Source organism: Hippopotamus amphibius, chromosome 3 (genome assembly GCF_030028045.1).
Source record: "Hippopotamus amphibius kiboko isolate mHipAmp2 chromosome 3, mHipAmp2.hap2, whole genome shotgun sequence".
NCBI lineage: Eukaryota > Metazoa > Chordata > Mammalia > Artiodactyla > Hippopotamidae > Hippopotamus > Hippopotamus amphibius.
In genome coordinates this window covers 52,340,386-52,368,344 of record NC_080188.1, presented here as the reverse complement: position 1 = coordinate 52,368,344, position 27,959 = coordinate 52,340,386, and the positions used below count along the sequence as shown (strand labels likewise).

The 27,959-nt window shown below is 43.1% G+C and overlaps 1 long non-coding RNA gene across 2 annotated transcripts; it reads right to left on the bottom strand.

Annotated features, from left to right (window-relative positions):
- On the bottom strand, positions 1 to 27,784 carry LOC130849023 (uncharacterized). 2 transcript variants are annotated; one of them, XR_009052656.1, is made up of 3 exons: positions 27,696 to 27,784; positions 4,596 to 4,747; positions 1 to 50 (listed from the first exon to the last, which is right to left on the bottom strand). It is a non-coding gene; the product is annotated as an uncharacterized LOC130849023 (long non-coding RNA). The 2 variants fall into 2 exon arrangements; XR_009052657.1 differs by lacking the exon at positions 27,696 to 27,784 and adding an exon at positions 15,983 to 16,116.
- Between the last annotated feature and the right edge of the window lie 175 nt (positions 27,785 to 27,959).

Below are 27,959 nucleotides of genomic sequence, written 5' to 3'. Positions count from 1 at the left end.
GGGCTGCTGCCTTCCGTTTCAGTCTTATCTTTCTGTCTGCTGGGTGGCTGCTGTGGGAGTATGAAGGAGCCAAGGAAAGGAGAAAACAAAGAGGGAGAGTGTAATCAACTCCAGATAAAGGAAGGACATCTCTTGGTTTATCATCCAAAGGGTCAAGTCTCATGCCCTGACCCACACGTGATTTTGAGGATGAGGACGCCGGGGATTCTTACTTGCAGGCCAGCGGTCTTGTAGTGACCCTTGTTTCTTGCCGTCTGCCCTCCAGAAATGCGGCACACAGAGACACAGAGACATGCACACATACACTCAATCCCCACTCCCACCTCCCACATGCTTGAGTAAGACCTCCAGCTTGTTTGGGCAGCATCTACACCCATGAGTAAAAACCAGTGTTTGAGAGAGTGGAATGTAAGGTATCAAGTTCATTTTCATGTGCTTCCCCACATATGCATTTAACTTGCAAGCTCCAAGTGATGCAAGTCAAAGAAAAAGAGGGCCATTGCAATTAATGTATCATCATTTGGCTTTGATATACCATCTAGGTTTTTCTCTTCTTGGAAACAGGAAGAGAAGAACAGATGATTGTTGATACTGTCCTGCTAGAAAAGGGCTGCCTTGGTGTAGTATAAAACAGTGGTTTCCAAAACCTGTGGTCCCAGTACTAGCAGCATCAGCATCACTGGAAACTTGTTAGAAATGCAAATTCTTGGGCCCTACCCCAGACCTGCTACTTGGTGAAGCACTCCCGGTGATTCTGATGCATGTTTAAGTTTGAGAACCTCAATCATAAAGAAACAGCATGGAACCAGAAATCTGGAGATCCAAGTTCAGATCTTGACTCCTTTACTTACCAACTATGTCACCTTGGGCAAATAACCCATTAGGATAGAATATTTTTATAAAATGTAAACAGCAGCTAGTTGCTGAATGAGTCATGTCTACAAAAGTTCTCTGAAAACTGTAAAGGCTCGTGTAATATACAGTTACTAGTGTTATCTCATCCTGGGAGTGGTTTTCTTTGCTAAATCAAATGCCCTGACTTAAGCATCTCTTCTGCTACTCTTAGAAACTGTTTACTACTATTACAAAGAGCTGCCAGATACAGCAAATAAAAATACAGGACACCCAGTTAAATGTGAATTTCTAATAAACCACAAGTATTTTTAATATAAATATGTCCCAAAATTGAATGGACATACTTATGCTGAAAAATTACTCATTGTTTTTAATAAGTCCTATATTGAATCTGGTGTCCTGTATTTACTATGGTGACCCTTTTTTTAAGGTTAGGGACCAGTTTTTATTAATTTCAAAATGTTCCTGTATAAAAAGAAATGCTTTAAGCTTGAAGTAATAGAAGTTCTCAATGTTTTTAACAGAGTTTATTTTTCTAACACAACAAGTAGTCTTAGAGAGAGGCGATTCTGGAAAAGGTTCAGTAGCTCAAAGACATCAAGGATCTGGTTCTGGGTTCCTGTGATTCTCTTGGTCTTTCCCTCATTATCACAGAATGGCTGCAATAGCTCTAAGCATCTATCCTTACAGAACTTTCTTGTTAGACACCTTTATAGTGTCCAGAAGAGAAATATCTTTCCCAGAACCTTTCTGAAAAACTGTTAAGTTACCCAGTTTTCCAGTCTCCAGAGTGGAGGTGACCAAGGAGCGATGGGCTAAGGAAGCATTTGCGGTAGTTCAGTGAAAGTGTCTGCCAGTGTTGAGCAAACATTTCTTGAGTGCCTACTGTATGCCAATCTCTGTGCCTAGTGTTAGAGACACAGAGTGTATCAGACAAAGTTTCTTCCCTCCAGGAGCTTATACTCTATTCAGGAAGGCAGATGTGAGTCAGCGGAATTGATATGATTAGCTATTTGTTTTGTTAGAGTTGTGTGCCAGGTGTAATGAGAGCTCACAGAAGGGCCACTTATCTCAGGCCAGGAGGTTAGAAAAGGCCTCCGGAAGCGATTCTGCTTAGCACGTAGTAGATGCTTGGGATTGTGTGAAGATTAAACCACCTTATGTACGTACAAATCTTTACTGTGGTTTCTGGCACGTATTTATACAAAAGATGTTAGCTCTTGCAATGATTATTATCCCAGCCAGGGAGCCAGTAGTTGGCCTGTCACACAGGTGCCCATCTAGATTAGGGTGTGTGACCTGCCTTACCTGACACAGGATTAGGAAATTGAACAAGGAGTGGTAAGAATGAGCAGAAACTAAGCAGATGGCAGAACCAGGGAAATTAAAATTCATAGATCTGAAGAGCTATGTAATCAGTGGTTCTTAAGATTTTTACAGCCCTTGCTCCTTTATGTATATGAGCGTGTGATCTTCATGTGATTATTGGTGTGAAGTGAAATTTAAAATAAATTCAAAACTGTAACTAAAAACAAATCAAAACAATGGCATAATTTGCTGCTTTATTTTCCAGTCGTACATCTCCCCTTGCCCCACAAAACCCATTCAGATAACCTTTCTCTGCCTACTGTGTTAATACATTATTGCTTTGAAGATCATATGGTTTGGTGGGTTTTTATTCTGTGATTCCTCAGGTCTCTGGAGGGTGCCATGGAGCTACCTCAGGGATTCATGGAAAAGCCAAGTTTTCTGGACTCTGTTGTATTAACAGTCTTACATGCCCCCTTTCCCAATAACATACACATCCCCCCGCCCCAAACAGGGCTTGCATTTAGCCTGGAGGTTAGGAACCAAAGCTGCAGAGTCAGAATCCCCACTGTCTACTAGCTGTGTGATCTTGGGCAAGTTTCTTAACTTCTCTGTGCCTCAGTTTCCTCATTCATAAAACAGGAATGGCAAGTACATTTCCTGTTTTATAATGTTAAGAGTGAGAATTTTTTTTTTCATTTTATTTATTTATTTATTATTTTTGGGGGGTACACCAAATTCAATCATCTGTTTTTATACACGTATCCCCGTATTCCCTCCCTCCCTCGACTGCCCCCCACCCTCCCTGTCCCATTCCTCTAAGGCAAGAGTGAGAATTTAAATGAGGTTGTCTGACACAGACATAGAGAACAAATGTATGGATACCAAGGGAAGGGGGTATGAGATGAATTGGGAGATTGGGATTGACACATATACACTACTATGCATAAAATAGATAGCTAATGAGAGCCTACTGTATAGCATAGAGAACTCTACTCAATGCTCTGTGGTGGCCTAAGTGGGAAGGAAATCCAAAAAAGAGGGGATATATGTATACGTATAGCTGATTCACTTTGCTGTCCAGCAGCAACTAATACAACATTGTGAAACAGCTATACTCCAATAAATATAAATAAATAAATAAAAAATGAGGTTATCTACCTGGAGTGCTTAGTACAAAGCCTGGCAGTGTCTAAGTATGCAATAATTGTGAACTATGAGTACTGTAGATATTGTGGGTTTGAATATGATTTATCTCAAGAAAGAGTTCCACTGCTAAAAAAAATATGACCACTGTTCTCATCAAACCCCCTTGTTCTGTTGCTGAAGTCATTGAGATCCAAAGAAGTTGTGACTTGTCTGAGGTGATTTGGTTAGTGGTAGATTTGGGTCCAGGCATCAGGTCCATCAGACTGTCACTGCAGAGCTTCTAGAGACTCACAAGGTTTTTACAGCTCAAAAGAATTTTACTTGAATTATTGTGAAACTGGCAATAGATAGCAGAATTTTGTGGGACTATACTTCAAGCACAGGTTTCTGTGCTTCGAGGTCTGATGTGAGCAGTGGGTACACCAACTTTAACAGCAGGTATTAGCATCCACTTGCCCACTGATAAGATTCCCTTCCAAATCTCTTTTCACTTGCTACCCCAGACCCGGGTCCACGCTCAGCAGTTTTAGAAAACAATCTCTCCTATCCGGTTGACCTCTCACTGAGCCACACACTCAGATGGGCTAGAAAACTAACAAGTTCTCCCAGAGGAGAAAGTAACCCATACCCCTTATAGGTAGTCCCGTTCTCACAGGCTCCCAGTCTAGAGACTCAAAATTTATTTCTAGTTCTTCTTTCTCTTCTCCACATTTCTATTTTACTTTCTATACAACCTTCAAAGGCCTTTTTTTCCCAAAACCTGAGTCTACTTGGTTTCACTAATGGGATCTCTTCCATTAGCCAGGTCATTCTCCCCACTGGACCCAGCAAGTAATAAATCCAGTTAAAATGGGCTTAGACAGTAGGAGTCATTGTCTCACGTGACAAGAAACCTCAGGAAGGCAGTTATAGAGCTGATTGTCAAGGGTGCTGGAGCAGCCCCTCTGTGATTTTCTTGTGTTCATCTCATGGTGCTAGATGGCCACCACAACTCCAGGGCTTATGTCCTTGAAGGACAGTGTCCTGGGCAGGACGTTCCCCCCACCTGTCTCTTCTTGTTCAGGAGAGAAGAAGGCCTCTCCCAGAGTCGCCCAGTAGACTTTCCCTTCTGTGTCAGGATGGGTGCAGTTGTCTGTGGTTTAGCACCGAGGGCAGTTGGGAGACCCTGTGGTGGAGGTGGGCTCTGCCAGGTGAAGACAGGAGGGAGGAGTGGCTGATTGGTAGTGTGCTCAAGCTGCCATCACAAAATACCACAGACTGGCTGGTAAACAACACAAACTTACCTTTTCACTGTTGTGGAGGCTGAAAGTTCATGACCGATGTGCTGACAGGATTGGTTTCTTCTGAGGCCTCTCTCCTGGGCTTGTGGTTGGCCATCTCATTGCTCTGTGCTCACGTGGTCTTTCCTCTCTCTGTGTGCATCCCTGGTGCCTCCCTGTGTGAACAGATTTCCTTTTTGTATAAGGACACCAGTCAGGTTGAATTAGAGCCCACCCGAATGGCCCCATTTAACTTAATCAGCTCTCATAAGGACCTATCTTCAAATACAGTCACATTCTGAGGTACTGGGCAGGAGGAGTTAGAGTTTCAATGTATGCATTTTGAGGGGGATAGAATTCAGCCAAAGCAGAAGACAACCAGCTGTACCTGTCGTGTTTTTTTTTAATAAATTTATTTATTTATTTATTTTTGGCTGTGTTGGGTCTTCGTTGCTGTGTGAGAGCTTTCTCTAGTTGCAGCAAGTGGGGGCTACTCTTCGTTGCGGTGCACGGGCTGCTTATTGCGGTGACTTCTCTTGCTGCGGAGTGTGGGCTCTAGGCATTCCGGCTTCAGTAGTTGCAGCTCGTGGGCTCAGTAGTTGTGGCTCGCGGGTTTATTAGTTGCTCCAGGGCATGTGGGATCTTCCCAGACCAGGGTTCAAACTTGTGTCCCCTGCATCGGCAGGCAGATTCTTAACCACTGCTCCACCAGGGAAGTCCTGTACCTGTCATATTGCCAGTAACAATTCCTTTCTACCTCTCCCTGAGCCTGCAAGCCTGCATTTATTCCATCCTTACTGTCCAGAATCACTTTTTTCTCTCCTGATATCCAAAATACATTCATTTTCAGAAAAAAACCAAAGCCCACCTCTCCCAGGAACCCTATTCCCGCACCTTTTCTCATCTTCCCAGCCCGCTTTGATGGAACTCTGCCTCAATTCATATGCATATGCATCTTTATCACGAAAGACTTGTGCACCTGGGGATAACTTGGTTAGAGCTGAAGAAATGTTATAGACAAGTCATGACATCACACAGTGTGAATTATTGTTTAAACAAAACCTGGGTTTGGATGAACTTTGGCTAAAGCAGGGGAAAGTCATTGTGCCAAGATGGGAGTGTGACCTGAGATCTCTTCTAAAATCTGCATGTTAGTTCATCAGTGTGGAAGTGAGAACTTGAGAGGAACTTAGAGTTCAATCTGGAATCTTCTAAGGGGACTTTAGAATAAGAGACTGAAAAATGAGTTTTAGCTATAAAAGGGGGATCTGTTGGGCACCATTTTATTTAATGTTGAATTCCTGATCCTCTCTGCCTATTATCTTGTTATAATGCATCAGTATGGAGATGGGAAAATGGCAATTTCAAAACTTAAAAACTCAGCTCATGGACTTTTACAGCAGCAGCCATGCCACAACTGGATTTTGAAATGTGTAATTAACTTCTCAGTGCTCTGTAAGAAGAGTCTGTTTCTCAGAGGAGGAATCTGGAGTCCCTTATTGATAAGATCATCCTGGGTCTGGAATTCTTATTTGTCATTTTCTCTTGGTGACTTTTTAAAATGAATGATTGCAAGATTATTTTAATTTGAACTTAAAAAAGAAAAGAAACTATTACTATGTGGGCCTGCTTAAGGGATCACACTTTCAAGCTTGCTCCCCTCGTCCATGCAAAGGTCTTTTTATCTCTGATCAGTGCTGGTCTTCAAAGAGAGGGACATGTTTTGGACATCTTGCCTCCCCACCACTTTCTTTCTTTGCAGCGTCTATTGAAAGGAAGCCAGCTCACACCTACACACGGGACGTGTGCACAAAATGTCAGGTGTCCTGGGCAAGGGCCTTCCGAAGGCCACCCACCATCCCTAGCCCAGTAATGTCATAAGCCGTGAAAATGGTCTTTCAAGTCAACAGCACTTTGTTGTCAGGCTCATAAGGAAAATACAGCATCAAAAGTTTGGTTTTATGTTGGAACGATCCACTCTTTTGTTACATGCCCATTTGCTATGCTTTCTTATTTAAAATCTGCAGCGGCCTATGAACTATAATACATTGTGATAAGTGCTAATGACTGGTATAAACGAAGTGCAACAAGAATAGTGTTGTAAAGCACCAATAAATAAGATACCATTAGTTCTGTCTGACAAGGAAAGACTCCTGGACAAGTTGAGAGGGAAGAAGGCCTTAAAAATGAACAAAGTAGAATTTTTCCAGATTGGAGGGTAAGGAATTCTGGGCAAGGCAAGAGAATGGAGCAGTGGAAATGGCAGCTCTCTTGGAGGAATGAAGAGCAGTAGCACTGAAGTCAGGGCAACAGGGCAAGGGTGGGCAGATAAGACTTTAGAGGGAGGGAATAAATGCACAAGTTCAATCTCCAAGGATGCAGGGTACTGAGAGAGCAGAAAAGGGGACATCCACGGAATAACAAAGTATACGTGGAAAGATGTTGGCACTAACATTGTACACAATTGGAGTGACTATAGAGTTATATTTGTAAAGTAATTAAAGAGCAAGAAAAGTATTGTATTATCATGTTCTCAATTCAATTATCTGGACCGTAAGTGAATATTTAGACACAGGGTTTGTTCAGAGGCCAGCATATTCAACGAAGTCTTCCTGGAGTGGGTGGAGATGGGCTGAGGTCTGGCAGGTGAAGAGGTGAATTATGAGAGAAGAGAGGAGAAGGCATTCAACCTGAGCCAATGAGTAGGACTGTGGAAGCAGAGGTGGTAGATATGAAGGACAAAAAAGAGCCTAGCAATTAGAGGCAGGCTTAAGCTGGGGGTCAGTTGGTTTGTTCAGTGCTTCTCAGTCTTGACTGCACGTTGGAATCGCCTAGGAAGATTTTTAAAATATTGATGCCTGGATCCCATGCCCAGGAATTCTGACTTAATTGGTGTGGAGTGTGTCCTGAGCAACAGGGTTTTGCAAAGCTCCCAATGATTCCAGTGTACATCCAGATTTAGTATGGAAACTCACACATTCCAAGCTGAGAAATTTGGATTTGGTTCCATAGGCATCGCGTGTTCTTAAGTGATGGAGAAATAGAATAAATAAATAGAAGTGGCCTGTTCGAGAGGGGAAGCTGCCGATTGAAAAGCAGATTTGGAAAGAAGGTGCAGCTCATGGAAATGAGTCCAACCAGAAATTCATGGAGAAATCCTGGCATGAGTTATCTATCCGAACATCAGGCCAGCATTGTGTCTGTGGGAAAGGAAGAAATAGAGCAGACCCCTGAGACACATTGAAGAATCATCTCGGGAACCTGATGACAAGGACAGCAAGACTTAGCAGAAAGAATGGTGCTTCTGGGAGTGGATAGACCTGGGTTCAAATTGCAGCTCTGCCCAATTTCCAGCATTATGACCTGGGCAAGGCCTTTAACTCCTCCTTTGCATCATTTCTCTGCTGCAGAGTCAGAACTAATAATACCGAGCTCACTGAGGTGTGGTGAAGAGCAGTGGGATCATGCATACAGAGTGCCTGGCATAGAGCAGGTCTTCAATAAAAGCAATCTATGGTCCCTTTCCTATGGGGAACAAGAAAGCTGACTGGTTAAGAGCATCCACTTTGGAGACAGACCAGTGATCTAAAGCTAGCTCAGCCCCTTGAAGATTGAGTGACTTTGCACAAGGGACGCAATCTCTCTAAACTTAAGTTTTCCCATTTGTGAAATCAGTACTTACTTCCTTTTTATGGTCGAGTAATGATATTCCACTGAATGGATATGCTACATTTTACTTATCCATTTCTCAGCTGATGGACATTTGGGTTGTTCCCACTTTGGGGCTTTTATGAATAATGCTGCCATGAACACTTGCATACAGATTTTTGTGTGGACATATGTTTTCATTGCCCTTGGGTCTATACCCATGAATGGAATTGCTAGGTCATGTGTTAACTCTGTTTACCATTTTGTTTTCCACAGCACCTGTACTTTTTTACATTGCTACCATCACTGTATAAGGGTCCCAGTTTCTCCATATCTTTGACAGTACTTGTCATTGTTTGTGTTTTTTATTATAGCCATCCTAGTAGGTATGAAGTGGTATCTTGTTGTGGTTTTGATTTGTATTTTTCTAATAGCTAATAATGTTGAGCATCTTTTCATGTCCTTACTGCCATTTGTAAATCTTCTTTGGAGAACTGCCGATTTAAATCCTGTGCCTATTTTAAAATTGGGTTATTTGTCTTTTTATTGTTGAGTTGTATGAGTTCTTTATATATTCTGGATGCAAATCCCTTATCAGAGTGTAATTTGCAAGTATTTTCTCCCATTCTGTGGTTCATTTTTCCACTTTCTTGATGGTGTCCTTTTTTATAACTTTAATGAAGTCTCATTTATCTGTTTTTACTTTTGTTCCTCGGGATATTGCACCTGAGATGATGTTGCTTAACCCAAGGTCGTCAAAATTAACTCCTATGTTTTCTTCTAAGATTTTCAATAGTTTTAGTTTTTACAGTTAGGTCTGTGGTCCATTTAGAGTTGATTTTTGTCTATGGTGTGAGGAAGGAGTCCAGTTTCAAATTTGCAAATGGATATGCACCATTTGTTGAAAAGACCATTCTTTCCCCATGCCATTGTTTTGGCACCCTTGTCAGGAATTTATATGTCTAGTCTTATGCTGCTTTATCTGTTGAATGAGAAAATAATCCAAGTTTGGGAAAACTTACAGGAGTTGCTGCTACCATTCTCCTCTGTTAGATTTATTTTATTCCATGGAAACATTTAAAGTGATCTACTGTTGCCTTTTAAATATTTGATCTGATTTAGACTTTATATTTCACATTAAAAATTAGTGATGACAAAACTACCAGTTTTTTTTCTTTCACTTTTCCAAGAAAGAAAAGAAAAGATGCAAAAGGTGGATATTTGGGTTGAGGTCACAGCTGTGGTGCCCACAACACTTACTGTCACACATTTCCCCAAACATCTCTCTCTCTCTCTCTTTCTCTCTCAGCATTCCTGCCTTAATGATAACCCGGCTGGACCAACGGCAGGGTTTGTGGCTAGGTAACTGTGCTTAATTCTTTTTGTTCATCACTGTGGATTTTCAGTAGACCTCTAGCAGTCTTGTTTACCCCAAAATCCTTTTGAAAATGTACATTGCTTCTCTGCCCTGAAGGTAAAACACAGCAACCTTGTTTAACAGCAAAGCTCACGTGGCTAGAAGCTCAGGAACAGAGGGATTGATTGTCTTCCCTCCGGGTCTCGTCCTCATTTGTTCAGCTAAAGAAGAGGAGCAGAGCTGAAAGAGGGCGGCCAGGCTGGCCGGGCAGAGCCGTTCTCCATTGACGGGAAGGCAGCATATGGGGCTGCCTTTCATGGGCCGTTCTGCCTGCTGAGTGTTTGAGAGGCGGATGGTGGCAGCAGGCTTTGGAGCAGAGTTAATAATCCTTATCCCTAAAGACACAGATGATTTCCACATCTTCAAGCTGCCCCGGTTGTGGTCTCGGGACCCCAGACTAACAGAGCAGAGGGTAATTTGGACCCAGAATGGACAGTAGAAAGTAATCCTGGAATGGAATTTGGTATCTACCGATCCCTCCCCTGGTTGGACGTTCAGTGATTATCTCCTTCGTGACATATACTATGGTATTTTATCTTTCCCTGTAGGGAGGAGCAAGGTGGGCATCTGCGGAAACGATGTTTAATGCATCCAGTAATGGCACTAAAAGGATGGACAAAATCCGATCAGCCTCGAATCATTTTTGTGAGATGATGTAAGAAATGAATGCTAGGTTTTGTTTTCTTGGAAGCTAGTGCCTGGATAATTCTTTAAAATAGCCTGAGAAATTAATTTGCTGGCAATTCTGAAAGACAACTATAATTACTCCATTCACATAATTTGTGCCAACTTCTGCTTTGTTCTCTGTGGGTACTCGCCAGACACGTGGAATCGGTCTACTCTACGTCAGAAAAGAGAACTTACTATCCTTACTTAGGTTATTTCTTCTTTGTAGGTAAATAGAAGATAGAAAGGTAACATGAATATCATTTATTTAATTTCATTTTTCCTTTGAAGAACTGTGTATTTATCCATTTAATTTATAACATGGATGTCCTCTGAAGCACTTATCTTCAGTTGAGCTTAATACTCTGAAGTTCTAGATCCTTTTTCTAGATCTAAACCTTTTCTAGGCTAAGAGTTTGCAGTCTTCCTTGGCTGAGAAATGCTTTCAAATTGAAAATACTCGTGGTTCGAGAGCTGGTTGTCAATGGTGGACAGTCTCACCTGGTGAGTGTTTAGAAAATTGTTGTCACAGAGACTAAGGGGACTACTGGAACGTAGTGGGTGGGGCAAGAGATGCTAAACATCTGGCTGTGTGAAGGACAGTCCTGCATAACAAAGAATTTTCCCGCCTAGAATATGAACAGAGCACCCCCCTGCCCCACCCCCCGCACTGAGAAGCTGATTCATTCCCTTGAGCCTGAGTCTCATCCCTGGGCTTTCAAATGGGCTGATGTGTACTTGTCTGCATATCCTGGGCTAACAAGCATAAGAGCAGTCAGGGGAGGGTTGGATGCAGTTACAGCATCACCTGGTCATGGTGCTTATTTCCCTTCCAGCTTCCCCTGTGATCTGGACTCAGCCAAACCATCTTCCCTCCACAGCCTCATTCCTGCCATCTGAAGCAGGAGGTTAATAACCACCAGCGCTTACTGAGTGCTTCCTTGGCATCAGGGCAGAGCATCCAGATGCTGGATGATTTTTTATATATTATTGTATTTCGTTACCACAGTAATCCCAAGGGGCGGACGTTATAACATCCTTCACAAAAAAGTTTTGAGGGGTTAAGTAATTTGCTTGCAGTCATACAGAGGGAACAGAGAGGCTTATGGAGCTGGAATTTGTTCCCACACCTGTATGCTTACAAAACCATATCCTCGGATCTGCTGTGCTGCGCTGCTTCCCCAGCCTTTGTCTCTTGGCGACAGACAGACCCTGCATTGGCCCCCCTGCCGGCTCGCTCATCCTACATGTTGCTCCGTCTGCTGGGAACCTTCTTCCTTCCCTGTCCTCATCCCAGCCTCCTTGGCGTGGCTGACCCCTACTTGGTTTCCAGTCTCACTTCCTGGGGGAAGCCTTGCTGACCTTCCCCATTTGGGGTTAGGGGCCTCATCCCGGTGCACCCTCCATCTCCCCAGTCGTGGGCAATAACGGCAATGTTATAAATGCAGTTCACGTGTCTACGCCCCGGACTAGACACTGAGGGACGATGGCTTGTTCAACACTCTGCCTGTGATGCCTAGTTCTGGGCCTGGCACGGACCAGGTGCCACACAGATGTTTGTGGGGCGTGGAGCGGGTGGGCTGGGCTCACCGCTCTAGCTCTTACCCTTCCAAGAGTGGCTCCGTGGGTACTACCCCCTCACCGCCGCCCTCTGATCACAGCCAGCCTTCTTGATTGGGACCCTCTGCCAGGCCAGCGCTAAGGGGGAGCGTGCGCCAGGCTCGGCGGGGAGGCGAGCACTGGTGGGCGTGGAGGCAGGGATTTTCATGAGAGAGGTGGCCAGGAACGTGTGGTCCCACAGCAGGGCCTACGGACGATGGGACCGACGGTCATAATGTGGACGCCCTGGGCCACAGAAGGAAGTAGAAATAGCTTCCTGGTCCACGCATTCCCTCTAACCTCACTGCAATTAAACGAAAACCCAGACTGGATCTAGTGGGGTTCCTACCCCCAAAAAACCTCCAGGTGACTTGATAGGGAAAAAAGCTACGAGTTTTATGAGGAAAACAATAGAGAAGAAACATTTCTCGAGCAATGCTGTTGGCATTTAGCATGAAAGAAAACCAGTTCATTACTCAGAAATCAGCAACTCGTACACATTTTTATAGGATTACATAGATCCTCAACATAATTCTTACCTCGTGACGGTGCCTACTGTGTGCTAGGGGCATGAAGCATGTCTGTGTGGGTTCATTTGTTTATTTCTTTTTCTCTCTAATGTTTACCACAATCCTAAGATTTGGGTATGATTTCCCCTATTTTACACAAGGTTATGTAACTCGCTCAAGGTCATGCACCTGGTAAAGTGGCTGAAAAGGAATTTGAACTCAGGTCTGTCTGAATACAACGTCTGATGAGTTGCTGGTTGCCTCATGCAAAAGCATCACCGCTCTCATGACGTGCCAGCCCCTCCTCCCCACAGCCCTTTCACTTCCTCATTCCTACAAAGACAGTGTCCTCTGTCACTGGGGTGAGCCACGTGGCCCAAGAAAGCACAAGAAAAAGACGACTCAGGCATGACAGGGATGGGTGTGTGAAGAGGCGGAAACCTGGCCTTTCTTTGCCAAAAAATGGAATAAAACCTCTGCCAAGTTGCAGGCGGAAATGATCTGTGATAGGATGGGAAGCCTTTCGTTTCCTTTAGGACCACTCTTCATCCAGCAGAAAGGATTGAAAGTGCTCCAGATCAAAGAATTTCCCTAACTTAGTTTATTCTTATCCAAATTTTGTTTTTTAAACCCGGAACAATATTCAGTCTGACTCAGCCAGGAAACCTGTACTCATAAATAGCTCCTCCTGAACATAATCAAAATGATATTTCCTCCTCTGGGCTAGACCAGCCCTGGCTGCCTGAGTGCAATTATCCGTCGATACGCCAGCCTCCTGTGCCGTTTCATTTTGTCAATCCACACTCATTTCCAGGCCCTGCAAAGAGTTGGGTGGTGTTTTTTTTTTTTTTTTCCCCTGCAGCTCAAATCCTCCCAGTCTCTAGAGGCAAGTGTGACTGCTGTAAGTCAAATCGAATTTGCAATTCCCAGGGGAGCCTTTATCACTGTTGTGCAAACACCATCCTCCTGAAAACCTGTCTGGAGCAGCATCTGATACCTCGGCGTCACCTGACTCCATGAGGTCAGAGTAGGAAAGCTCGCGTTCCTCTGCATGCATTCTTGTGACACCAGCATGGATTGGGCCTCATTGTACCACGGAAGGGCTATTCTTGTCTGAGGTGTCCCCCCCAAAGGTGGCTCCGTGAACAGGGTGGGTCATCACTTAATACAGGGAAATGAGTGGGTGGAGGTGGGGGCTTGTAAGTGTTCGCTAGAGGTTAAATACACTTTAAGTGTGTACATAAGTGTGCCCATTTCTGTCAGCATCCCTTTCTGTCCTGGATGCCCCCTGTGAACATAGGACAATGTCAGGAGGTGTATGACGTGGATAATTACATGATGTGTTGCACAGACATATTTAGCGCCTGTCACCAAGAGGACTGTGGATGACAGGAAGGTGAGGACTCTGTTTCCACGGTCCAGAGACAGAAGCTGATGAGAGGGAGATTTCGGCATTATAGCCTGTGTCTGTCAGCACTGATGTAATCAGCTTTTGATAATTTAGAGGCTGTGTTCCTGCTAAGTGAATGATTTAGGGCCTTTTATTCTGTGATTGCCAGCACTTCGTTCACAAGAAGGACAGAGGGAGGGGAAATGAGAGGAAACTGAAATGTGTCCATGTTCCAACTCACAGGCAGCTTTGCCAATAGCTGTGATGCCTTGGAATGGTTTTTGGAGGAAGGATATTTAATGTATCACTCTGTTCGTTAGACTTGACACAGATGAGATTTTTTAGAAAACCAGGAAGTCGGAGTTCCTATTTCTGTGCCCGACTATAAGGTATAAGAAGAGAATGTCCAGGTCACTGTGATTACAGGTCTTGCCCAGCATTTGGTGCCATAGTCCACACCCTGCTTCTTGAAACGGTCTCTTCCTCGTACTTCCCGTAGCCTACACTCTCCTTGCTTCTCTTCTACCTCTTGACACATCCTTAGCCTCCTTCGCTAATTCCTAATTTTTCCACTCAGCTCTGTGATGGGGAAATTGCCTTAGGATCTATAGGCACTGCCCTTCTCTGCTCCATCCTCTTCCCCAGAGTGATTCCATCCACTCCTGTGTCCTCACTCACACTTAGATCCTTTCTGTCCGAGCTGAGCATCTCGCTGCCTGCTGGGTATCACCACGCAGATGTCCAGCAGGCATCTTAGACTTAATTAGTCAACAATCAAACTGAACTATAGTCCCTTCTTTCCCCTGTACCTCCCAGGCCCCCACTCCTCACAATTGCTCAGAATTTCCCTTTATTGCTAGTAGGTCAAACATTGCTTCACATTCTTCCAAAAGAAATCTGGAAGACTCACTCAGTTATGATGAAAAGGACATATACCCTTTAACCCAGCAATCCCATTTTTGGGTTCTCTTATTGAAATCGAAGCACATCTCTATATAAGAGTATTTATGTAAGGATGTTTGTTGTGTGTCGTGTTGGGAACTTGGGAACAAACTGAATGCGCATTGAGGAGGATAGGTGACAGAGAATTAGAGCTGTTACATAGCTATTTGCTGTGAAAAGATGTCCATGATGTATTCTGAAGTCAAAAAGCAATTTGCAAAGTAATATGTATATAGTATTATCTATTATGTTAGATAATATTATCTAATTATTGTACAAAGTAAATATAGAAAAGCCCTATACGTGTATGTGTGTTTGCGTGCTTGAATAGACACGAGGAAAGCAGTAGGTGGATATTCAGCACACTGTTAGTATTGTTTCCCTGGGCAGGGCAGCAGCCACGAGGACGGAGCATATGTTGCTTTTGTAATATTTGGGAAAATATTTAATTATTCATCCTCCTATATTTCTTGCTAGTCACTCGAGTAAGAATCTTAGCATCACCTTAGGCACCTCCTTCCCGCTTCCTCTTTCCAGTGAGTCATTGTTTTTGTTTGCATCCTCCACTAGACTATAAGGTCACTGTGAGCAAGGGCCTTCTGCACAGCACCTTGCGTATATCTCTTAGTATATGGTTATTGTTGTGAAATGAAGATTTTAGTGTCATCATTCCATATTTCTATTATATGTATATCTCTAAGCTTTTATTTCTAATTCAGAAGGATACCAGTGCTTTCACCAAAACCCTAAAATACACATCACCTTCCCCTGCTCTGGAAAATGTGTCCTTGGAACATAAGGTGTTACATCATGTACTCTTTTGTCGCAGGTTTACTTATTTGGTCTTCTTTTATACATATTTTTAATTAACTCTGCATCCCACTTTCAGTATCATTTAGAGTTCCTTGGATGGGAGGCAGGTAAGCAGGGGATAAACAGCCCCCTGAAGGGCTATGTGCATATTTTCACTGAAATAAGCAAAGAACAGCATGTGTCAAACATAATGATGAAGAAATCCATCCAAACATCCAGGTGTCTTCTGATGTCAAAGCTTTGGCAATGTGAAACCACAACATTCAGACATTTTAGAACCAGTTCTTAAAATAGTCTGATTTCTATACTAAATATTATACAGGGAACATTTTGCCACACCCAAGGGAACCTTTCAGCACACCCATGACCTTTATACACCCACAGCCAAACACACACACACACACACGCACATTGCACTGAACTCTACCTGAACCCCAACTTGCTGAATCATGATTCTGCTGGCTTAGCTCCCGTGGCTTTCCAGGACTGATGGTTCACTTTGGAGCCTCCTGAGAGGGGAGTGGTAGATGTGCAGTCGGACTTGATGGGTGAATTGCTCCACCGGTCTTTCCACCAGTTCTGCGGGTACTATTTGGGTCTTCATTTCAGAACCTTGAACAGATTCTGATACAGAGATCTGTGATTGACCATCCTCACAGCGTGTGGGATCACGCAGCACAGTGAATGGCCGGCCATGCAGATAAACGAGCAAGCAGATTGAGTTCAATCATCAGCAGGCTATTTACATCCCCAGCATTTTTCAGACTGAGAGTTTAGCGTAATAGCAAATATCGGTCACAACGCTCCTTTGTTCCTGGAAGTTGCTGTTTATCACTATTGCCATTTTACTAATGGGGGAATAGGGACGAGCTCATAAGAGGTAGAATCTGGCATTCCCTTAAAGAACATAAACTCTGCAAATAATGAGACCCAAGAAGTTAAAAAAATAATTGACATGAAACAAATTGTGGTTTCTTAAGAATGCTACCCTTTGTGATGAAATCTATACATAGTTATGATACATCAATAAGTTCCAGGCTGAACATAGCCAACAGATAGAATTTCATGCAGGAGGTATGCTTCCTGAACTCTGTATGTGTGTGTGTTCTGCATTTTTAAGGGCTGATGTCAAGCTGGTACCTGTTAGGGGGCTGTATTTCCCTCCACTGGTGGTGAATTCTGAATGTGGCCTCTTCACTCCAATCAATTGACTAGCTGATTGGAGTCGACCCTTTGGAAAGTATTCTTATGCATCTTGGCTCTTTATTGAGGCTTCCTTCTCTATAATTCCCCTCCCCAAAGAAACAGAAAATATCACCTGAAGCGGCAAAATGTCCTCAGAGTGAGCATAATCTCCTAGCATCAGAAGTTAGTGGGAGCTTTGCAGAGGGAGAGGAATTAGAAATCAGCCCATAAAAATAAATGAATCTGTTTCCATAGTGACGGGAATCTTCCTCCTCATAGTTTTTATCCTGTGTTCCCCCACGGATCCCTTAGGCAGAATAACAATAAACTCGAAGAAAACATTTTATTATCTTAATGGATTCTTAATTTAAAGCCAAAAGCCTTTAAATTATCTTCCCAAGGATACCGTTGGCCATAACTTTTGGAATTGAATACCTGAACAGAGTTGCAGGAGGAATATTACCTCCCAGAACCCAGCGAAGTAGGGGAGGTGGAGTAAGGAGAACCTCGTGGGTTACACAAGCATTTTGTATGCAGCTTTCCTGATGGGTAACGCACCTGTCATGTTTAATATTTCATCGGTGGAGGAAACGTGCATCTGTCTGTGTTCATCTGCCGAGTGAAATTCTGCACCAATGAAGCCTGCATGCAGTGAACACGACAGGGCTCCCTCATTACGCCCCTAAATCGTATTCTGCAGCAACTGGGAGGACTCCAGACTAGCAGCAAAGCCTGAGCCACTGCACTTTCCCCACCAGCCAGCTCCAGGGAGCCTTTTACCTACGTTTCTGCAGCTGCAGTTGGGCCAGCTCTGCCATCACACTGGGGAGGCCGAGGGAAGCCCAGCAGCTGTACTGTTGGAAGAGCAGCTGCAGAAACAAAGGACCCAGGGGACTTTCCTGGTGGTGCAGTGGTTAAGAATCCACCTGCCAGTGCAGAGGACATGGGTTTGAGCCCTGGTCCAGGAAGATCCCACGTGCTGTGGAGCAACTAAGCCCATGCATTACAACTACTGAGCCTGTGCTCTAGAGCCTGCTAGCCACAACTACTAAGCCCATGAGCCACAACTACTGAGGTTGCTATTAAAGCCCGTGCACCTAGAACCTGTGCTCCAGCAATAAGAGAAGCCACCACAATGAGAAGTCCACGCACCACAATGAAGACTGGCCCCTGCTGCCACAACTAGAGAAAGCCTGCACGCAGCAACAAAGACCCAATGCAGCCAGAAATGAATAAATAAGTAAATTATTAATGTAAAAAAAAAAGGAAGAAAGAAACAGAGGACCCAGGGGAGCAAATCCCTGAGCACCTAGGGTGCAGGTGAGAAACTGGGAGCCCTTGGAAAGGCAGAGCTAATGGAACTGTCCTGGTATCAACGTGGCAAACTCATCAGACACGTGGTCCATCTTTGTGAGGAATGGTACAAGCCACATGAGTGGAAATTATTTCAGCATTGTCGCAAAAATGAACCAGAAGGGTCTGAGTAAATACCCTTGATTTTCTGACAAGTCATCTCAATAGAAAAAAGTTATGGGACTCCCCTGGTGGTCTAGTGGATAAGACTCTGCGCTCCCAATGCAGGGGGCCTGGGTTCAATCCCTGGTCAGGGAACTAGATCCCATAGGCATGCTGCAAGAGTTTGCATGCCACAACTAAGGAGCCCATGAGCTGTAACTAAGGAGCCTTGTGCCACAACTAAGGAGCCTACCTGCTGCAACTAAGACCCAGCACAACCAAATAAATAAATAAATAAGTAAGTCATGACACCCTTCCTTAGTTCCTTATGAGGGTGAACATAGGTCCCAGTTTTCTTGGAAAGTTTAGGGTTTATGTGTATTGTCCCAGGATAACAATTAATGCCACCTCTTTCCATTCTCAAAAGTATCTCAAAGGTTTGAACAGTAAATGCTAAGGTCACCCTACTTAAAACCCACAAATGTAAGTCTAGTCTTCCACCACTCGCATTATCTCTATTTCTTTGCATTAATATTACATGCTGTTTCTAGACAGACTTGTGCCACTTTCCCATAATGTAGCACCTGCCAGATGCAGACTCTTTCAGGCTAAAGATAATGGACCCATGAAGACATGATTCTCAAGATGAAAAGTGGAGAATGGAGTTGCTTCTTCCTTACACTCTAATCCTTAAGTTGTACAACAAAAGCCCATGAATTGGGTTTGTACCTAGATGCAAATTTCTTGAGGACAAAGAGAGAGTATGACTTACCTTTCTATTGCCAGGGGCATTTATAGGCAGTCAGTAGAAGCATGTGGCTATAATCATAAATGAATGAATACAGCAGTAGTTAGGAGGGAGTTTATTTGGGCCCAACAGCAAGCAAACTTTGGAGGAGTGGGGTTGGATACTAATACATGACAGTGGGATAGATAAGGCAGGGGTAAAATAAGGAATTTCAAAGACTATCATTTTCTCTCTCCCCATCATTTGTTAACTTTAATGAATTATTACATGCTTACTGTACAAAAATTAGAAAGACAAATAGACAATAAGAAAAGAAGGAGATTTAGAAAGATCACTCACCTCCCAGAATAATCACGATGAACTTTTGGGGGTGTGGCTGCCTTGTGTGTCTCATTCATGTTCATGAGTGTGTAAATGTGTGTCTGTGTATTTGTGTGGTTTTTCTGGAATATGGTCTCTCATCAGGATCACTGCTCTGGGAAGGACTGCACTGTTGCCATTAGCAAGAATTGTCGCAAAGTGCAACCTGCCACTACTTGTTCAGATGGCAAAGGAGAGCTTAGAGTCATTTGGAGAATTTATAAGAGTACTTCAAGTTATGGAAGAGAAACTTGAAGAAAGAGCAGGAATTGGTTTCATTACTTTATTTGGACTCAAGTTTTCCATATCCTTTTCAAGGATATTCTGCCTTTGCCAGAGTCTTCTGTCTCTAAGATCAAATGACTACAGTTGGGAACACTGGACTTGGAATCAGAAGATTGGTACCTATTCTGAATTAATCACTTATTTGTTGTCTGAACCTGGACTAGTTCTGTAACCATTCTGAACCTCAGTTTTATCACCATGGAGGCATTGATTCTCACCACATAGCATCAATATAAGGATCAAATGAAATCAGAAACGTACTTTGTAGCCTAGAACATAGGCAGTGATTAGTAGAAGGTAGCTGATGTAAAGGGCAGTAAATATGTTCATTATAGTTCCATATGGGATGATGTTTTCATGGAAAACAAAGAATTTGGGACATGGAGTTGGGTTTGAGATTGTGCTTAGCCCACGATAACTCTATGATTTTAAGGCAATTTGTTGAACTTTTTTGAGCCTTTGTTTCCTCATCAACTATCTGAAATCACTTACATAATAAAGTGTTAAATTAGCAAATCAAACTTCACATAATAATAATAATAAGATGATGGTGGTGATGGTGATGATGATGGTGATGATGATGGTGGTGATGGTGATGGTGATGATAGTTTCCTTACCAGTAGAGTTGAATGGAGAAGGAAGAGAAGAGGAAGAAGAGTTTATCATGCTATTATGAAGATAAATGAGAGAATGATATTTTATTATTATTCCTTAAATCCTACACTTTCAAGTTGAGGTCTATTTTATTTCAGCTGTTTTCAACCATGCCTGTGCATTAGAATCACTGGGAACATTGCAAAAACAAGCAAAAAATAGCAAGTGAGACATAGTTAAATGAGAGGCTCTGAGGGGTTGTTGGCTATCATTATTTTTAAAAGCTCATTAGATCATTGTCCTAAGCCATCAGGGATGAGAACTGCTGCTATATGTCCATGCCTCCAGAAGGAAGCTACTGGTAAGAAGTATGACTAATTTTCACAACTCAGAAAGGCTGGGACAGGAAACTTGTTGGGACCCAGTGCCCCTTGTTGGCAGGAAGATGGAGAAACTGGGGAAGCCAGCCAGTCCATGGAAAGTAGCCTCCTCCCAAGTTGCTGTTTTACAGCACCAAGTTCATAGGCAATGGTGAGCTCAGCTCAGCAGGGAAGGCCTCATTGCGATTCTGGGCATTCAGCCCACGTCTGCAAAACTGCAGCAATCCCCTCACAGTCTCCCCGTCTCTAGCCTTAATCCTTGCAAAGCTGTTTTCCACCCAGTCCAGCAGAAGCCTGTGTTTGCTTTCTGCTCAACAGAGCAAAACACCAGGAATGTGATGGCATTAAACCACACCCACTTGTGAGCTCACAGTGCTGGAGGGACGGAGTAGATTCTCTGCTCAGTAGCTCACCAGGCTGAAATCAAGGTGTTGGTTGGCTATGTTCTCATCTGGAACTCAAGATCCTGTTCCAAGCCCCTTCAGGTTGCTGGTAGAATTCAGTTCCTTTCTGTTACGGGACTGAGGCTCCTATTTTCCTGTTGCCTATCAACCAGGGACCACTCGCAGCTCCTGCGCACCGTTCCCACTCCTTCTCACATGGCCGCTCCAGCAGTGGAGAACCTTCCTCACATCAGATTTATCTCATGCTCTGAACCTCTTTTGCTCAGATAAGCTCAGTGCCTTTTAAGGGCTCACCTGATTAGGTTGGGCTCACCTAGGATAACCTCCTTATCTTAAAGTCAACTGACTTGGGTCCTTAATCACATCTGCAAAATTAGTGTTTAATTCAATAACTGAGAGAGGATAGATGTACACAGTGGGCTGGAAATTTGAGGGAAAACCTTAGAATTACAAAATCCAAATATATGCTTTAACCTTTTCAGTGGGCACTCATTTTACCTATTAAATAAAGCCCATGCTCCTTAGGATGGCATACAAGGCTCTAATAACTTCGCCATTCTCTCCGGACTTGCCTCTAGTCACCCTATGCCCTGCACCTTACTCCAGCTCCATTATATGCGTCTGCACCACTTTGTTCATACTCCATGGCTTTGTACACTGTTTTGTTTCTCGCTTCTGAGCTTTAGCAAATGCTGTTCCCTGCACTGAGGGTGCCTTTCCCACCTGTATTTACATGAAAATCCTTTATGATCCAGCACAGGCTTCATCTCCTCTAGGAGACTTTCCCTGAATTCATTCACTCAACACATATTTATTGAGCACCTACTATGTGCCATTTGCTGTCTCAGGCACTGGAAATATAGTACTGAATCTGTCAATTTCTCTCTCCCTCTTGCAGAGCTCACCCACCAATGGGGGAGACAGGAAAAACACAAAAATAATGAGAAGCTCTGTCAGAGGATGACTGTCGTGCTATGAAAAAGAATAAAGCAAAATAAAGAGAGAGAGAGTGATGGACAAATTCTCATTTTAATATACCATCAACCTGTAACGCTTCTGTCCTAGGTGACATTTAAGCAGAGACCTGAAAGAAGTAAGGGAGTAAACATTGCAGAAATATGGGGAAGAGCCTCAGGGTCATTCTTTTCTGTATCTTTTGTCTCCTTGATTTGCTGAATGGATGGATAGATGGATGAACAAAGTGTCCCAGGCAGAGGGAACAGCTAGTACAAAACTCTGAGGTAGCAAGTCTTTCAATGGTCAGTTAATATTTGTGTGGCTTGATATGAGCAATTAGACTTTTCAGGGAAGAACACTAGCCATGGGAAGCTGAGAGGGAGGAGAAAAAGTAGACGTCATGGTCCAGTTCCTGGGCAGCGATGCTGGCAAGCAAGATAGGGTATCATCAAGCACCGGCTAAGCAGTCCGGGTTCACTGCAGAGTATTAAGTCCCATGGGGTCTCTAGGCCTGAAACTCGGAAACTGAGGCTGGAAGCCTAGCAATAAGGACAGACTCAACGCACTGAGGGTAAGGAACGTGGGGACTGACCCCCTGGCTGCGGTGCTGATGTGAGTTGTCATCCTTCATGCTCACTTTGAGAATCTCTATTGCCATTTATCTCATCTCATTTCATTGAAAATAGTAGTTCTCAGGCTTGTTTCATAGCCTCCTGGAGATGGGAATCAGTAAAGATCTCCCTTCTGTTCCTGGTTTCCAGCACAGTTGTCCTCAGTCTCCTCCACATGTTTGTTGATTCACAACCCAGGGAGCTCCCCAGATGAAATTAGAAGCTGGCCCCAGACAGGGAGGTCAGGGAGAGACTGAAGACAGAGGCGGACCACTCCACATTGGTAGGTGGTAATTTTAATAAGCAAGAGAACTAACACAGAGGTGTGTCTTGGGTGGCTGTGAGATGAGTAGATCTCCATACCTGCCCGCCAGAATCTTAAAGTTTATTTAGAGGCCCATGTTAACAGGGTTCAGCCATGTGCACAGTCCAGATGTTCTCATCAACACATTGCTCTCTCAAGGCTGCATTCTTGAAGTAGCTTTGACTGTGGGAACAGTGGTCAGGACATTTCAAGAATCAGGAGAGGGGGTGGGGAGCCTCCGATTTCTTGGGTTCAGCTCACAGGTCAATCAGTGGTCAGGTCCTCTCCATGACCTCTTCCAACAATGGTCAAGTTGCCAAGTGGGGTGGAGTAAAGCATGGAAGCTGCCAGGGCCAATAGGGTCTGGCCGTTGACTTGTCTTTTCTGATTGACCTTCTCAAGGTGACCTGGGGGGAAGTGTTTGTTGTTGGGGTGTATGTTGATTTAGTACTCTCTTTAGAACTAAAACTGAACAGCTCTCATGGTACAACGCTAGGGGATAATAAAGAACACTCACTCACCTTCTTTCTCTCTCTCCTCTTTTTGGACCCATCTCCACGTGTCTGCATGTTTTATTTTCTTTGCTATGAGGCTTTTTTTGCTTACTCATAGTTTCTGCTGCCTTATAATTTTGGATAGCATGTGCCTTTGGCTTGCCATGAACCATGCTTCATGGCTTTTTTCAGCTTCAATTCATATCACTTAGGAGACAGAGAACTTAGTCATCCCAGCTCATCTTCTTTTTAACACCAGCAAACCAAAGGCTTAGCTTAGTGCAGGTTCTCACCATTAGCTTAAGTACCTGAAGCCTGGATGGTAGGAGGAGGGAAATAAAGAAAAGGGATTGTGCATACACAGTGTAGTGGCTTAGATATTGGGGACTGAGGGTGGGAAAATTTCCCTCCAAACATGGTGTGAGCAGACATCAATGGACATCTTTTATTTGGGGAATGAGATGAGTCCTTGAGGGGGAGTTGAGAGTTAACTCAAGAGTTTAAATATCATCACTAAGTGCTAAGAGTCAAGAGTAGGCTTGTGAGGAAAAAATGAAACCAATATTTAGCAAAGTCCAGTTGAGAATAGAAGGCAGTGAGTGATCTGGGAAGGACTCCCAGGAGCATCTCTAATGGAGGTTGATCTATTTCTTTTCTAAGTTAGCACCTGCCATTCCTACTTTATTGAGCAATGGAAGAAATAGGACAAGTCCATCAAGAGATGTGGGAGGGCTTCCCATGTATCCAGGAGGGAGAGGAGAATAGTTACAGGAAGCACACACCTCCAGCACAGCCAGTGGCCAACACTGTGGAACAATCATTAATGTTTAACATAGAAAGCTCTTGCAAAACAGAATTGATGTTTTGGGTTAAGTTGTTTGGTTTAACAAGGTTTGAAATACAGGGCTGGAACTAAATGATGATAATTACATAAATGTTATTGCATATGTATGAGCAACACTTGAAGCAATTTTTACAGTAAATTAAAGGAAAAAATTATGCAAGGATGTCAACAAGTAGTCACTGACCCACTCAAGTAATTGGATCAAGGCTCTCTGGACTGTTGTAAAAATTTGTATCTGAACCAGCTCTCTCAGTACTCATTTCCTTTCCCCTTGTTGAAAGGCAATTTGTTTGTATCTATTAATGTGAAATTGCTCTGGCAGAATCCATCTTTTTGAATAGAAATGTCTATTTGAACCTGACCTCCAAGGCCCCATTAAGCAGGAAAAGCGAGTGCTTACTATCTTCTAAAGACAACAGATTCTGGCTTTTTATCTTATTATGGAGGAAATTCCATCATACCGGCTCAGTCACTGACCTCGAACTCTCAGGCTTGGCAGGAGGAGTTGTGCGTAGTCTCAACAAGCCCAGTTATCATAAATTCACCCTGCTTCTCATGGGAAATGTTTGCAGAAAGCGGTTGTACGAGCAGGCAATTGATGAACTTATATTGACACATCATAATCACCCAAAGTCCATAGTTTACCTTAGGGCTGGTTCTTAGTGTATAATAACGTGATAACATGTATCCAACAACATATAGTATTATGCAGTAGTTTCACTGCCCTAAAAATCTTCTGTTGTCTGTCTGTTCATCCACTCCCTATTCCTTGGCAACCAATGATCTTTTTATTGCCTCCATAGCTTTGCTTTTTCCAGAATGTCACAGAGTTGGAATCATAGCGCATGTAGCCTTTTCATATTAAAAATATACATTTAAATTTCTTTCATGTCTTTTCATGGTTTCATAGCTCATTGCTTTTTAGCACTGAATGATATTCCATTGTCTGGATGCACCACAGTTTATTGATCCATTCACCTACTGAAAAACATTTTGGTTGCTTTCAAGTTTTGGCACTTATGCATAAAGTTGCTATTAACATCTGCGTACTGGTTTTCATGTGGTGCATGATTGCTGGATCGTATGGTAAGGTATGTTTAGTTTTGTAAGAAATTGCCAGACTGTCTTCCAAATGGGTTGTACCATTTTCCATTCTCCTCTTGCTTCACACCCTCACCAGCATTTGGTATTGTCAGTGTTCTGGGTTTTGGTCATTCTAATCAGTGTGTGCCGATATCTCGTTGTTTTTAATTTGCATTTCCCTGATGACATATGATGTGAAGCATCTTTTTATATGCTTATTTGCCATCTGTATATCTTCTTTGGTGAGGTGTCTGTTAAGATCTTTGGCCAATTTTTTAAACTAGTTGTTTTCTTATTGTTGAGTTTTAAGCATGCTTTGTATATTTTGGATAACAATCCTTTATCAGGTATGTTCTTTGCAGATGTATTCTCCCAGTCTGTGGCTTGTCTTCTCATTCCCTTGTCTTTTGCAGAGCAGCAGTTTTTAATTTCAGTGAAGTCCCGCTTATCAATTCTTTCTCTCATGGATTGGTGCCTTTGGTGCTGTATCTAAAAAGTTACTGACATACCCAAGGTCATCCAGGTGTTCTCCTATGTTATCTTCTAGGCATGTTATAGTTTTCCATCTTACATTTAGGTCCATTTTGAGTTAATTTTTATGAAGGGTGTTAGGTCTGTGTCTAGATTCACTTTTTTCCCGTGTGGGTGTCCAGTTACAGCACCATTTAAAAGACTATCTTTGCTCCATTGTATTGCTCCTTTGCCAGTTTGTCAAAGACCAGTTGATATATTTGTGCTGGTCTGTTTCTGGGCTCTCTATTCTGTTCCATTGATTTTCCCCCCATTCTTTTGCCAATATCACACTGTCTTGATTGTTGTAGCTTCCTTCTAGTCATTTTCATTTTTATTTGTACACACACACACTTCAGGAGACTGAAGCAAATGGGTATAGCTGCAGTTTACAGCTGCTTTGACTGTAGACTATTTTCAAATCAAATTCGTTGTCAGAGTGTATGAGAATTCTGATGCTCAAAATCAGGACACATGCACTGGACTAACATTAGATTACAAAAAGCAGGTACACACCTGCATCTGCCCCATGATTTTCACTAAATTAACACAATTCAAATCGACATTTCAAGAGTGTGCATGGTACCTTTAAAAAGTAACCAAGTGGGACTTCCCTGGTAGTCCTGTGGTAAAGAATCCGCCTCCCAATGCAGGGTACATGGGTTTGATCCCCGGTCGGGGAACTAAGATCCCTCATGCTGCGGGACAGCTAAGCCTATGTGCCACAACTACTGAACCCTCATGCCTCAACTAGAGAGCCTGTGTGCTGAAAACTACAGAGCCCACGTGCTCTGGAGCCTGTGCATCACAACTAGAGAGAAAAAGCCACACGTTACAACTAGAGAGAGATCCTGCAGGCCACAACGAAGATCCCACTGCTGCAACTAAGACCTGATGCAGCCAAAAAAAAAAAAAAAAGGAACCAAGAAAGTGTGAATCCTCTCACTCCATTTCAAGGTTTAATATTAAGCTGAATTCTTAATGTTCAGACTAACACTGACCTTAGCTGGATTACAAATTTCAGCCAAAACAAATAGATTTCACAAGACCAGAGTTCAAATTCAGTCAAAGAGCAGGGGGACACTCCTGGATAAAAACTGGTAAAACAACTCTTCATTCCTCTGTGAATTCTGTCATGTTTTCCATTACTCTCTCATCTGTTTGGTGGTTAGGAACAGAAAGTCCTTTGTTCTTATCATGCCAGGTCAAGGTGAGTCCAGGTATAGACCAAATGTAACGATAAATTAAGGTACATCAACTTCTGTTTTTCTTTTATTTTTACTATTTGTATACCTACACGAATATTAAAGGGTAAATCCTGAAGTTAAAAAAAGGTTAAGAAGAATATAGTGGCTGTGTTGCCATGTTTAATTTGTACTTTTAACTTGCTCTAAGACAAAGTAGAAGAAAAGCCATTAAGATCATACATTGCGGAATAAGGAATTAGAGGGAGGGTGACTCAGAGAAACTAATAAACACCGGGTTGGCACATGAAGCATCTAAATGCTAGGTTCCAAACCAGCAGTGGTAGCTCATCCTCTGAGCTTCTTAGACGGATTTTTTTTTTAATTCAGATCCAAAATGGATTGTTTTCCATCAAGAGCTTAATTCTATTTCAGTCTGTCTTTAACTATCAAGTATACTTTTTTGATTCAGAAGTCATTTTATAATATTTATGAGTATAAATTAAATGGAGACACTCAGGAAGAATGAACTGTCCACTCAGAATATTGAGGGTCAAAAAGAGAATGTTACTTGAGTCCTATTAGTGGGGTTTATATTTTCTTGGTGATGCGCAGGGGGGCTTTGCATCTGCTGCCTGTCTGCCCTCCTCCAGAGGAAGATGCCCTTCCCCGACAACTGGAAGGCATTTCCCTGCTCATAAATAGGACTGAGGATGAAGTACATGAAGGTGTTCAGGCTTACCTGGTGTAACGCTTGAAGGAGTCAGCTGCCCACAGTCTGAAGGCTGAAGTGGCCCCAGTGGGAGTAGCAGCTGGTATGCATGTGCTCACATCAGCCCAAACTTCAGAAATGGAAAGTACCAACATCAAAGGCTAGCTTTACATTTGGATGGAGGGCGCAGTTTCCACTTCTCTCCAAGGCTGATTAATGACGCAATTTGTTCTAGCAATCACTTGTCTATTATAGGCAGCAGGCGGCAGATGATACTGTGAGTTTCTGCTGGAC